This window comes from Panthera onca, chromosome B4, assembly GCF_046562875.1.
Source record: "Panthera onca isolate mPanOnc1 chromosome B4, mPanOnc1 haplotype 2, whole genome shotgun sequence".
NCBI classification, from domain to species: Eukaryota; Metazoa; Chordata; class Mammalia; order Carnivora; family Felidae; genus Panthera; species Panthera onca.
In genome coordinates this window covers 131,996,666-132,010,172 of record NC_138345.1, presented here as the reverse complement: position 1 = coordinate 132,010,172, position 13,507 = coordinate 131,996,666, and positions in this window count along the sequence as shown.

The window sequence follows — 13,507 nt, the reverse complement described above, 5'->3', positions numbered from 1 at the left end:
TTCCTTTCGATGACTCAGGGACAGGATGGCTGATGTGTCATCACACTGCTACATGAGGGGTGAGTTCTGCCTTACACTCAGAGCTGAGTCTCTAGGCCCTGGTGCTGCCTTTCTGGAGGTTGGAGGATCGAGTTCGTGCTCACCACTTCCTCACGGGAGGCCCAGAATGTTAGTGATGGTAGCTGGGCCATTGCTGCCCTTAGCAGGATGGAGATTTCCTGGTGGGAATAAAAGAAGCAAAGGTGTATTGGCTGGGAAGTAGGTTCATAGTGGATGCTGGTGTCTCAGGTGGAGGCTGTGGGGAGTCCTCACACTGTGCCCTGGGGGCAATAGTGACAAAGGAGCGATAGGCAGTGGGTCCCTCCTTCTACCTCACCCACCTGAGCTGTTTGGCTGGGCAAGTTCCCTTGGGTGCTTCTTTACCCTTTATCACAAGGCCCAGTCTTGACAGGTGGCATTTCCATGCCATCATGGAGGTAGTTCCCCTTGGGCGCTGTCTCACCTTTGCTCTGCCCAAGTGAACGGAGGTGAAATCAACATGCAGCTCTCTGAGGACCCCATGAAGAATTTGGCCGCTCATGGCCCTCTCCCCACTCTCACCCTGAGTGTCTCTCTGCATTTCCAACCAATCTCTGGTTCCCAGCGTTTCAAGTGCTCCCTCAGAGAGTCCCAGGCCCTTCTCAGGAACACTGGTGCCTGCGTGAGTCAGGGAAAGTGGAACTGAAAGGCAGGTCTCTGGAAGGACGGGCAAGAGGGGCAGGGATGATATAGAGGGCTCCTGGTTTCAAGAAACAAGGAAGGGCCAGAGTGTCTGTTTTGATCTACCGCCGGTGAACCCCTCGATCCCTGTCCCTTGTCACCGGTCGCGTGACCCAGGCTCCAGGTCAGGTTCAGCTCTGAGGGTTGGCTCAGTTAAGGGCTCTTGTGGTGGGCAGGGTCCCGCTGAACAGCCAGAGTCCATGGAGCAAAGAAACAGGAAATCCAGTGACAAGTTCAGTGTTGTGCCCACCTGTCCAGCCTCTTTTTGTGTTATGTGAATTTCACCTGAGTAAATTAAAAAAGAAACGGGACACATGAACAAACCTCAAATTGTTTGAAATTGTACTGGCTCTTTATAGATCAACATGAATTTATGGACAAATTTTCAGGTTCCATGACAAATCCTGCTATCAACGTGCAGGTTAATTTTGGGAAGCATAGACATCTTTGTGGCACCGAAGGTCTCTATCCATGAACATGGTACATGCTTCAATTTATATAGTTCTTCTTTTTATGTTTTCAATGAATCTTGTACTTTTTAAAATAAAGGTCTCACACATTTTGTTAGGTTCACTTCTAGTAAACTCTTTGGGAGATATTGTAACCTTTATCTACCTTTACCTTTATCTACACTTTTGTTTGTTGCTAGTGTCTGGGAACACTATTAATATTCCTAAACTGAAGTTGGATCTACCAACCTTACTGAGAATTTGCTTGCTGTTTCTCATAGTTTCTGTTTTTTGTGTTTTTTTGCAATCCCCACAGCTCTTGTCCTTTATTGAAGCCTGTGGGGCACTGGCTTGGACAACAACACAGTGTTGAACAGTGACAATCATAAAGGGGACTTTTGTGTCATTCTATTTTTAGGGGAATATTTCTAAGAGGGAAACAGAAAACTGTCCCAAATTCTTCATTTATCTTTTTTAAAAAATAATTTTTTGAGTATAGTCGAAGTCCCATATTCTTTAAATCTTTCTTGGCTTGAATATTTGTTTGCTAACCATTTAATTATGATTTTTGCATTTATGATTAGAAATATGGCTGTAATTTTTCTTACTCATGTTCTCCTTATTTAGCTTTTTTATAATTATTATTTTAAAATAATGTCTACACCCAAAACCGGGCTTGAGTCCACAACCCTGAGACCAAGAGTCACCCACTCCACTGACTGAGCCAGCCAGACATCCCTCTTCTTATTTAATTTTAAATCAAGATTATTGTAGCTGCCCAAAATCAATTGGGGAGTTTGGCTTTTTTTTCCAATTTCCTAGGAAAGCTCAATTCTGATCCTTACATGGTTGATTGAACTCACCATAAAACCTCTGGGTCTGGTAATTTGATATGGTTGTTTATGTAGTCATTTTAAGTAATAATTGCATTTCTTTAATGGTTTAGGGTTAATCCATGTGTTGTATTTCTTTTGGTATCATTTTTATCATATTTTTTCTAGAAGGTTGTCCATTCAGTCTCATTTGTCAGATTGTGTAAGTGTGTTCACAGTATTATTTTCTGACTTTTTACACCTCTGTAAAAGACAACCCCAGGGGTGCTTGGCTGGCTTAGTCAGTAGAGCATGTGACTCTTGATCTCAGGGTTGTGAGTTCGATTCCCATGTTGAGTATAAAGATTACTTAAAAATAAAATCTTTTGGGGCACCGGCATGGCTCAGTCAGTTAAGTGTCTGACTCTTGATCTCAGCTCAGGTCTTGATCTCAGGGTTATGAGCTTTACTTATAAATACATACATACATACATACATAAATACATAAATAAATAAATCTATATTTTAAAAAAGATGACCCCATTTTTCACTGATAATATAGTTTTTGCTTTCTTTCTTCATTACTTTTTTTCAAAGTACCAGGTTTTGATTTTAATCAAAATCAAATTTTGTTATTCCCATTTCATATATATATATATATATATATATATATATATATATATATATATATATATAAATCTCCCACATTTTCTTTACTCATCAGTCAATTGGGCATGTATGTTGTTTCTATATCCTGGCTATCATGAATAATGCTGCAATGAACACAGGGGTGCAAATATCTCTTCAAAATATCGATTTCATTTCCTTTAGATATTGTCACAAGCACACTATGAAGATGCACACACAAGTTGTCTTTGCACAATGTCAGCGTTATTCAGTCGCAAACAATGTTAATGTAATTGTACAACCGGTCCAGGATTCCGAACTCAATGACATTTCATATGCATTTAACTTGGCCTCATACACACCGTGCCAAGCAAAGCACAAGACAAAGTCACACAACAAACCAGTTACAAGGGGTAAGAAGTTAATGAACTTAACTTGAAGCCAGTCTGTGGGCGCATAGTTGAGACGAGGCCTCCATCTGATCTGCGTCAGCTCTTGGCATTTGCTGCCTATCATATTCAAGCAGTGGAGGATCTGTATTATGCTCAGAGATCAATCTGGCAGAGCCTTTGGCCACAGTTGCCTTTCTGATGCAGTCAGATAGATGCGAAAGGGTCAGCATCTGGAGAGTCTGACTGTTGGCTGCAGCTCCTTTTTAAGCTCGTTGGAGTTTTATCAGCCTTGGGCCTTAGCAGACCTCCTTTGGTTCTGCTGGCTATCAGTTCTGGGTGTTGTCAGCCTGTGCTGGTTTCAAGGATATCTGGTCTTACCTGCAACATCCTTGGCTGCTTAGATCTCTGCTGGACAGGAATGACTGTCTTGCTCTCTATAGGTATATACCCAGAGGTGGGATTGCTGAATCATATGGAACATAAAAGGACTTCTTATGGGACTCTGACTTTATGCCAGTGTAGGGGCAGGTTAAGGAGTGTCGGTAAGGTATTGTCTTCATGTCTGGTGTGCAACAGACATAAAGTCCATGGGATAAACGCTTTGTGACAGGACGGTCGATGTAGGGTGTGGGAAAGCAAGAACAAACTGGAGACTATAAGGATGAGCTGTAGAGCACGTGGGGAACAGCAGAAATCCATGTCCTTGTTCTTGTCCCTGATTTCAGTGGTCTGGGTGTCCTGTGGGGTCTTGTTAAAAACAAAATTCAACAGAGTAAATTTGAAGATCTAATTGGCTTCATTAAGCACTTCATGAATTGGGTGGCACCCCACCTAGCAAGTAGAGATGTTCTGAGGGGTTGTACAAATGCAGGTTTTCATAGAGACTGGAGTAAGGAAGTTGTTAGCAAACAAAAGGAAGGATTGTTTCAGGCCAGGACATCTTCTTTGGGGAGTGAAGGGACCAGCAGTGTTTTTATCAAGCAGATGACCTCACTAGTGCTGATCATGAAATTTCAGATTGACTATTAAAAGGTCACATTCCTAGGATGTGATTGCATCTGTAATTAAGTCTTGGCTTGCTGTCATGGGGTGGGGGGGGGGGGTGTGAATGACTCCATTTTGAATTTGTTTTTTTCTTTCTTAACACTCCCTTCACCACAAAGCTAGAACACATGCCTTGCTCCAGGGTAGGAGAAGCTCAAGGAGGATGTGGGGGAGGTTCTCATAGTTGTGGCTTCACACAAAGGAGGTGAGTCAAGTCAGTACCTCAACACGAGAGCACATTAGAAAAGGCTGCTTCTTTAGTTGGCCAAACTAGGCCCAATCTAAGACTACTGTAAGGGGAATTCGGGCAAATGTAGTTCAGCCTGGCCAAGTCCTTGCATCAGAACTATTGCAAGGTGGCAGAACCCTGAGAATGCATTTGGGATTACATAGAATCTACAGAATTAATATTTTAACAATATGGAGTCTTCTGATCCATGAACATTGTACATTTTCACATCTTCTTTGCTTTCTCTTAGTAATGTTTTGCATTTTTCAGTGCAAAGGTCTTAGACAACTTTTTCAAGATGATGTTTAGTGCTGTTATCAGAGACAGATTTCTAGTAATAGGTAACAGCAAAACCTTCCATCATGTTTACTATAGGTCAGTCACTCTTCAGAATATATGTAGATATAAATATAAACAAATTCATTTAAGCCTCACAACCACGTAGGTGAAAGTTCTATTATTATCTCCATTTTACATGCCTACAATTTGGCTAAACAACTTGCCAGATGTCATAATCCAGCAAGTGGTGGGGGCAGGATTGGAACTCAGGCAGCCGCTCCAGAGTCTCTCCTTCCACCACTACTCTATACTACTTGGTAATAGCTGTTGGTGTTCACACAATAGCACAGAAAATCAAGACTGATAGTCAGTGAATGTAAGATTTTAATCTTGTATTCAGATTTATTGAACTAGTTCTTTGAACTAATTCTATGACACAGCAAGATCTCTCTTCCTCAATTGCTGGGGTGTTAAGGAGGGACATTTTCAACTCTATCTTACATTATTCAGTATTTATGAAGATTTGCAGATCTTTTTAAGTTTATTTATTTTGAGAGAGAGAGTGAGCATGAGCAGGGGAGGGACTGAGAGAAAGGGAGACTGTCAGTGTGGAGCCAGACATGGGGCTCGATCCATGAGATCATGACCTGAGCTGAAACCAAGAATCAGACACTCAGCTGACTGAGCCACCCAGGCATTCCCCCCCACCCCACCAAATTTGTAAATATATAAGAATGAGCTCCCAATAACTTTCCTTATTGTGGTAACTAATGTACCCCACCATTATTTTAAGGAGTCCTCCTTTTATGGGGCCCAGTTGAAAGCCAAGGACATAGCCTGTAACCAGAGTTGCTGAGCCAAGGACTGAAGGAGCAGTGGGGTGGACCAGGGTCTCTGTCCATTGTTGCAACAGGTACACAATCTTTCTAAGATGGACTGAGCTGGGCATCACAGGACAAGTGGACTGTGGCAGCCACTTGGTAGAAGCTGGACTTCAACACAAGAGAAAAAAGGATGCTGTTTCCTGCTCTAAAAGAGCAAGGATGAAACACCAGACTCCAAATTCTACTGAGGAGCCCAGAAAGACTTCCAGACACAGAGACACAAGGGGCGTCTGCTGTCTGTGGTGATCCAAGGACGTGGCTCAAGGTTCAAGGTAGCATCTCAAAGAAGGGCTTCTTCAGGCCAAGGTCATGTGAGATGACTCATGCCAGGTCATCTTGGAGAGGAAAGTTCCAGAGAGTGGAAGGAGAAGTTAAAGGTCTTAGTTCATGCTGGATCTAAGAGAGACAAAACTCTAGTAGTCAAACGTGAAGCTCCAAGAGGAGGAAAGAGGCAGCCATGAGGGAGAAGAGGAGAAACATGGGGTGGGGAAAAAGAATCAGGATCAAAGAGGAAGATAAAACCCTTTGGGCAAATGGAGAGAAACAAAGGGTCCATGAGAAGGAAACAGGAGGCAGGGAGAGAGGGAAGTATGTAGGGAGAACAGAAGAAGGGAGGGAGGGAGACCGCAAGCAGGGGTGGGATCTGGGGACAGCCGACAGCTAAACTGACGTGGGCACAGGCACTGGGAAGGTGCAGCAGGAGCCTGGGACAGAAGGAAAACCGATAGAAAGGAGGGTCCCCCAGACGGAGGAAGGGCCAGTGAGGGGTGAAATGGGAAGGAGAGGGGGCAGCGGGGCTGAGGGTGTGCCACACCAGGACACCTGCCAGCACCTCCCTGCCGGCTGTTCCAGGACTCACGGGCCTTCCCTGCCCCCCCCCCCCCAAGTCGGCCCAGCATCCTGCCCAGCATCCTCTGTGGTGGGAGGGGAGACAGCCAGCTTCCATGCAGGGAGCAGAGGCCGCCCTGCCACACACACCCTTGTCCAGCTCCTTCTGAGAGATGGGGACTCTGAGAGATGGTGCCCGGTGTCACCTACAGTCCTAAGCCAGGACTCTGCCCCCACACTCAGCGTGGGCCAGAATCCTCCCTCTGGGGGCTGACTGGGACCTGCACACCGCCCCTGCTGGGCAGCTGACCCCCAGGGCCCCCTCCCCGAGGAGACCCCAGCCCTGGGCCAGGTCCCAGCTCTTGCCCATCTGCTGGGACCACCTGGAGTGGAGTCCGGGCTACAAAGTCCCCAGGCTGAGGTCCCTGGGCTCAAGTCAGGAACGTGGGCAAGGTCTGGGCACATTCACAACCGGGGCTCCGGGAAATGCCCCGTGGGACTGGGCACCTGTGCACTTTCAGCTTCGCCAGGATGCCCTCCGAGAACGCGCACACGTGCACGTTTTCAGTGGCAAGATTCCCGCACATAGGGAGGGCAAGACTGGTTGAGTCCTACACTGGGTCCCTCAGCCATTCATTCCTAGGTACCCAGGAGCCCCTACTCAGGGTCCCACCCCGGCAGGAACCTGGGATGCAGGGAAGGGACAGGCACGTCCCGCCCTCGAGGAGATCGGGGTCTGGAGGAGACAGGGGAGGGTCCAGGTGACCCCCACCTCACCACCCCCACAGACTCCCATCTACATGCCTGTGGACCCCAAAATGTGGTCTTGGCCCCTCAGCTGAGGGCACGGCCCAAGACTGCCTTCCACCACCTTGGTTGGCCCCACCCACCTCCACGGTGCTACGACCTTTGTTCCCCACGTGATGGAGGATGGGTATATGATTGTGAGAAGCCCACCGGAGAGCTTCGCCGTTCCCCCTGCACATCGGCCACGTCCGGGCTTGTCCCTGCCCGGCGCCCGGCTGTGAAGGGCATCGATGTGAAGCAAGACGGGTGTCACTGGCCCGTTGTACCAGATGGCAGCGTAGGGGAGCTTTGTGCCACCTGTCCGTGAAAGCTAAAGACTTCAGGGACACCAAGCATCTGGAGCCAGAGAGGGGAGATAAGAAGAGGGGTGCAAAGGGCTTTCTGGGGTCCGGGCAGCTACCTTATTGTCTCTGCATCTCCAACCACTTGACACGAGCTTGGGAAGCTATCGTTGCCTTTGCTGGCAGCCTTCGGGCCAATGTGCCCTGAATTCAGCTGCTCCCTGTGGCCACAACTCATGCTTTTCTCTGTTGGAGTTGGGAACGTGGTCACCCCTGAAACCCAGTGGCTGCCTGCTCCCTCTCTCAGTCCCCCCTCTGTGTGATGACTGTCCCCAGGCCTCCTGTCCCAGGCCACTGATCCTCTGTCCCCGTGTCCACTGGGCTTCTCCCCTGCCCATGACCTCTGACTCCATGGGTCCCAACCTGAAACCCTACTCCTTTAGCAAGCAGCCCTAGGTGGCCAACATGGGACCCTCTAACTGGGTAACTCCGCTAAGCCCAGCTGTGGAAGGTGGGGCCTACATCAGGAGCGATCTGAGCTCAGATCTGTTCCAGAATAGCAGCCAGGACTTGGTTTGGGGCTGATCTCCTCCCAAGCCACGGGGCGGTCCTGTTGTTCCCCTGCCATGACACCCCAGATGTGGGGGACCGCAGGCAGGGGTCTCACCGGGCGCGTCTCTGGGCCAACCCGGGGAGAGGATCTCCAAGCAGGTTTTCACGGGGAAGTCTGTCAAAGTGCACCAAGCTGCAGTATCCAATTCTTCTGGGATTTCCTACAACCGTGTGTCCAAATGCCAGAGCGTTTCTAAAACTCAGCGCCACAGCTTTCTTGAACGTACCGAACATTTGGAAAGGACCCAAGTATGCTCCATCGGGGGACTGGCATACCCAGTCCTGAATCGGGGCCCATCCGCACATAGAATATTCTGCATCCTTCTGAATATTGATGCCGTTGTCTCAATACTTGAAGAGTATGCATTCCTTTTATGACACATATTAAAACTTGGAGGAATGTGTGTGTCATGCTATGTGTGGGCGAAAGCAGACCCCCAACTGTGCGCACAGTAGGGTTTCCAGGGAAGGGCAGCTGATGATTTGCGGTACACAGGCTGCCCCTGGGGCCAGGGCTGTACTTGTGTTCCTCCCTTTACTCTTTCAACTCTCCTGAGTCCAGTGCTGAGGCACAGAGAGGGTTGGTCACTCAGCCGAGACCACACAGGTAGGAGGGGGAAGAGCTGGGTGTTGAACCCAGGACATCTGTGACCACAGCCCACGCCTTTGAGGGTTATCCTCTATCGTCTTGGATGCAAAGATAATTACGCAAAAACAAAATGAGGCAGAAGAAACACAAGAATATTCCTGGGCTTAGCTCTGTGCTGGAAGTCAGGGGGGACTGATTTTCTCGAACTTTCCAGCTGACAGGAGATGGGGGGCTCCGGGGCCGAAGTCGGCTTTCTTGTCTTCATTTCTCAGGTCGGGGAGTGGACACTGGGCGTTCACATTTAAATCTTTCCTTACGGAAACATTTAAGAAAGCATTTTAATGGTGGGTTTGTATTTTGACACGGGAGTGATTTAGATTGTTTGGAAAGTTCCGTCTGTTAAATCAAAGGACATGTGGACTTCCTTTCTGAGAAGTGATAGTTTCCGGTAGGAGACTGTATCACTTCCTCTCCGCCTAGAAGGGAGCCCTTTTCTTTTTTCTCTTTGAACGTTGTATCTGAGATAAGGATATTGCTTGTAAAATCGCACACACTTCTCTACTCGCAAAGAAGGCTGGGGGCCCGATTTCAGGCTTTCCTCAGCTTCCCGGGCTCAGAGTTGGGGCCCGTGGGCCGAGCACGTGGGCACGTGGGTCAGCCCCCCTCTCTGCTTGTGACCTCTGACCCCAGAGCCTCTGTTTCCTCCTGGGCGCAGGGCACCTGGGAAGGACCCGTCCTCACGGCTGGGCCGGCGGGGTGGGGGGTTTCAAAGAGCCGCTCTGCTCGCGTCCCTTCAGGCACGAGCCACAGAGCCTGGTGGACAGCCGGCGCTCAGCGAGTGCTGCTTGTCCTCCCTCGTTCCTGCCTCGGACTGAGGGACTGAGTCCGTCAAGTTTACCACGTGGGAGCCAGCTCGGGATCCCGTGTGGGCTCCCGGGTCCCGTGGTGGCGCACGCTCAGGGGCCTCCAGCCCCAGAGGCAGAAAGAGCAAGGACGCGGAGGGGGGGCCCGGAGAGTCAAGGTGACCCCAGGCTCCAGTCCGGGGGACTGCAGGCGACCAGCTGACCTGGGGTCATCGTACAGGAGGAGGGTGCACGGCTCAAGACCTGCATGTGTTCCTTTCTCTCTTTCTTTCCTTCCCTTCTTAAAAATTTAACTTCTACTTTTGATTTTAATATTGTACATGAAATTCTACTTAATTACATTGAGGAAAACGGTCTTTAAAAATCCCACCACAGCCATGGGTGTTAGGAGAGCCGGTGACATGGGGATACACACGGGGGACAGCCCTGGTCCCGGCCCCCCACCCCCGTCCCCCGCGCCCTGCTGAGTGAGGGGAGCGCGGCTGGGGGGCCTGGGACCCCACCCGGAGTTCTGGGGCTCACAAACACTCAGGCACAGTAGAGAAGTCAAACGTCAACTTAAAACGTAGGGGAGAGCCGTCAAGATGGAAGAATCGAGACGTTCGAAGGGCATATGCGTCAGGCGCGTGCTGCGAATTCGTCCCCCACCAGAAAGAGAAGAGCGAATTCTTCAACAGGCAGCCGGCCAGCCTGCCGCCAGTGGCACGGCTCCCGGCCACACGGCACACACAGAGCCGGCCGGGCTGGCCACCCGATCACAGAAGAGCCCTCGGCCCCAGGTGACTGGCGGCTGAGTGGCCTGCCAGGGCGGCCGGTCCCCGACGTGTCCTGAGGTCCGGCGCGCATCCCCCGGGGAACCCAGGCGACCGCGCCGCACCGGGCCGGGAGTGTGCACTTCGTATCCCGCTTCCCCCTCACCTTGCTGGGCACCTGCGCACGAGCTCAGTCCCACAGACATGCTAACTGTGGCCCTGAGCCTCCTGCAGCCCAGACGCCAGCCAGCTGCCGGATTCTGGAAGCCAGGGCTCCTGGGGGCTTCTGCTCGCTGGTTTCACCCAGACCGTGGGGAGGGGCCCTCTTCCCTTTCACGCCTCGTCCTGGCTCACGTCCCCTCCCTGGTGGCCCCGGGCTGCCTCCGGCCCACGAGCCCAGGAGACGTTGGCTGCGGAGACGTTGGCTGCGTCACCGTCCCCCACACGCTACCTTAGCCCTTTCTCTAGCCCCGTGACCCCAGTGGCATTTCTACAAGTCCAACGATCAGGGTCAGGGGGAAGCAGTCACTGCTTTCCTATGGATTCCTATCACCTTCATATACCACTTTAGTTCGGGTATTTCCTATTACATTCATTACAGAGCATTTTCTAGAGCCTGTGTCCCTGTCGAGAGGGGAATGAGAAGGTACTAAGGTCAGGACACGCACCCTCACAAAATCACAGCGACAGGAAAACCCCAAGCCACACCCAGCGTTGTGTCTTTGTTCCTGCTGACTCAGCACCTGCCTAACGCCACCGTTGGCCACTTCGCTGTACTGTGTGGTCCGTCACAGGCTTACCAGCTGCGCCTGTGCTGCTGGGTCGGGACCCACCCCGTCTGACCTCGCTGCTGATGCTGAGAATCGGCACCACGGATCTCCCCTCCCTTGCTCCCAGCGTCGAAGGGACACCGCTGTGCCCTGACCCTCAGTTCCACCCTCTTGGGCTTAAACTCCATTTCTCCATCAGTCCGCCGCCCAGGGCCTCCCTTGCCTCCTGTCTTTGGAAGATGAGGGCTCGGCTCCCTGTTCTTCTCCCCGCTCCCCACCCCCAGGCTCACCCCCTGAGAGAAGCCCACTCACTTCTCCTTTTCCATCCAGAACAAGAGACCCTGTGCTGCGTGAAACACCTGGTCCTTTCTGCAGTTTAAATGTTAAGGACACGCAGACATCTGTCTTGCAGGAGCGAGCAGAGATCACCCTCCTTCTGGGGCGGGGACTACCACGTCACTTGTGTGTCTCCAGGATGCCGCCCCCTCTTGATGTTCTGCAGCCAGGCACGGCCTGGGGAACCCGACTCCTGCTTGGATCATGCTGGAAACCTTGCTGCGAACGGGACACGGTGCTGGCATCACAGAGAAGGACCGGGGCCAAGGTCCCCAGGGAGGGTGCGGAGCCTGCTCAGGGTGTCACTCCGGGACCCGGATGGAAGTTCCCGGACTGTCTCCTAGCAAAGAGGACAGACAGACTGAGCAGGTGAAAATGTAGGACAGCAGGCGGTGTGAATCCTGTTTCAGTTACGTAGGTTCCAAATCACTTGTTGCTTTCCTGAAAGTCAAAGCCAACGGGGCCTGCGGCCTTCATCGCTGGTCGTGCTCTGATAGCTCCCGTGGGTCTGGAGCCCCCCCCCCACACACCCAGACTCCAGGCCCCATGGCTTCAAGTGTTCCAGGACGACAAGGATTCCTCCCCTCCAGCTCTCCAGGTGACGCATGCTCCTGTCCCCTTGCTGGGAACCTCCACCAGCCCTCACCCTGCCCCTCCCTGACCCTGCAGACCTTTCCCTGGGATCTGGCCCTGTCACAGTCCCTCCCTCTGGCCTAAAGTGTCCCTCAGGGCACTCTGCACTCCCCCAGGCCAAGCCCACACTCCCCTCCAGGCTAAAAATCCCGGCTTCCCTGTGCCCTTCTCTGCCCCACTCTGCACATCCTCATGTAACTCAATGTAGCCTGTCATAGAAAGTTCTCTCCGTGCTGTGCTGGCTGTGGGTCTGCACAGACCCAGGTGTGAATCTGGAATCTAGAGCATCCTGCCTTAGAAACCTCGGGAAAGGGGAACAAGGGTTTTGCCTCCAGACAAAGTGTGCTAATTCCCCAGGCTGAGACGAGTAAATCAGGAGAGGCTCAGGCATTAAATGGCTGAGCCCAGCCTGGAACACAGGCCCCAGTTTGCCACGAAAGGTAGATGCTAATGTCAGGTGAGGGAAAGGAGTCCCTTCTCAATCCATCTCCTCACGTGGCTGTGACCCTTTCCCCTCTGGGGACTCGCGCACTCCCTGGCACGCCTGCAGCTGGACAAGGGGGGGACACCCAGAAGTCGGGGCACCAGCCCTGGAAACAGGTCTGGGAGCCACAGGGAGGGTCCAGGCCCCGGGGGAGGGGCAGGGGGACAGGAGGAGCCTGGGGAGGAGGGGCCTCCCTATCAGGGAAACCTCCTGACCCGAGGAGGGGACCGGGCCTGTCCTGGTCTCAGCCATGACACCTACTGAGGCCCCAAAACGACCCACCCAGCTCGGCTTCCCTGCGCCTGGCTGCTAAGGGTGGGGGCAGCATGGGCAGGACCCATGGAGCTTGTGTGGACTGAGGGATCCACTGAGACAGAGATATCCCCTGTTCCACACCAGCACCAGCGTGTGTCCGCGAACAACCACCTCGGGCACTGTCCTAAGCCCTGGACACTTAACTGTCACACAGCCCACGGTCGGTCACTATTACCGTCCAGATGTTCCAGGCAGGAGTCCCGCGGACAAACTTGTTCCCTGTGCAGCCCAAGAGGGGCTCTAAGGAATCCCCGAGAGAAACCGTGATTATGGGGTGTCCCGCCAGCTGCCCTTCAGGGTGGGACCCGGCTCTTGTCCCTTAAAGGATGGGATGGCTCCCAGGTTCTGGGACTGTCTACCCTCTCTCTTCCTGGGCGTGGCCTGGCCCAGGCTCCCTGGGCCTGCTGGGCTGAGACATCTGCACACCCCGCACACGACACGACACGACTCCCGGGTAGGGTGGAAGCATCTGGTCTGATTAGCTGCAGCCTGGCCTCAGCCCTGGTCCTAGGAACGGAGGAGGATAAACCTGTGCTGAGCTGTCCTTAGGAGCCCTCTCCCCCCCCCCCCCCCCACCGTGAATGACTGCGACGTAGACACGGAGCATGTCACCCTTGTCCCCGCAGGAGAAACGCAAGGGTCCCAGAGGGGATGGGGCTTGGCCAGGACCCCACAGGGACCAGGTGGATGCAGGGATGTAGGGATGCAGGGCTCCCACCAGCTCCTCTCTCTCCAGGTCCTTCTTTCTCGCCCTGGTCCTGC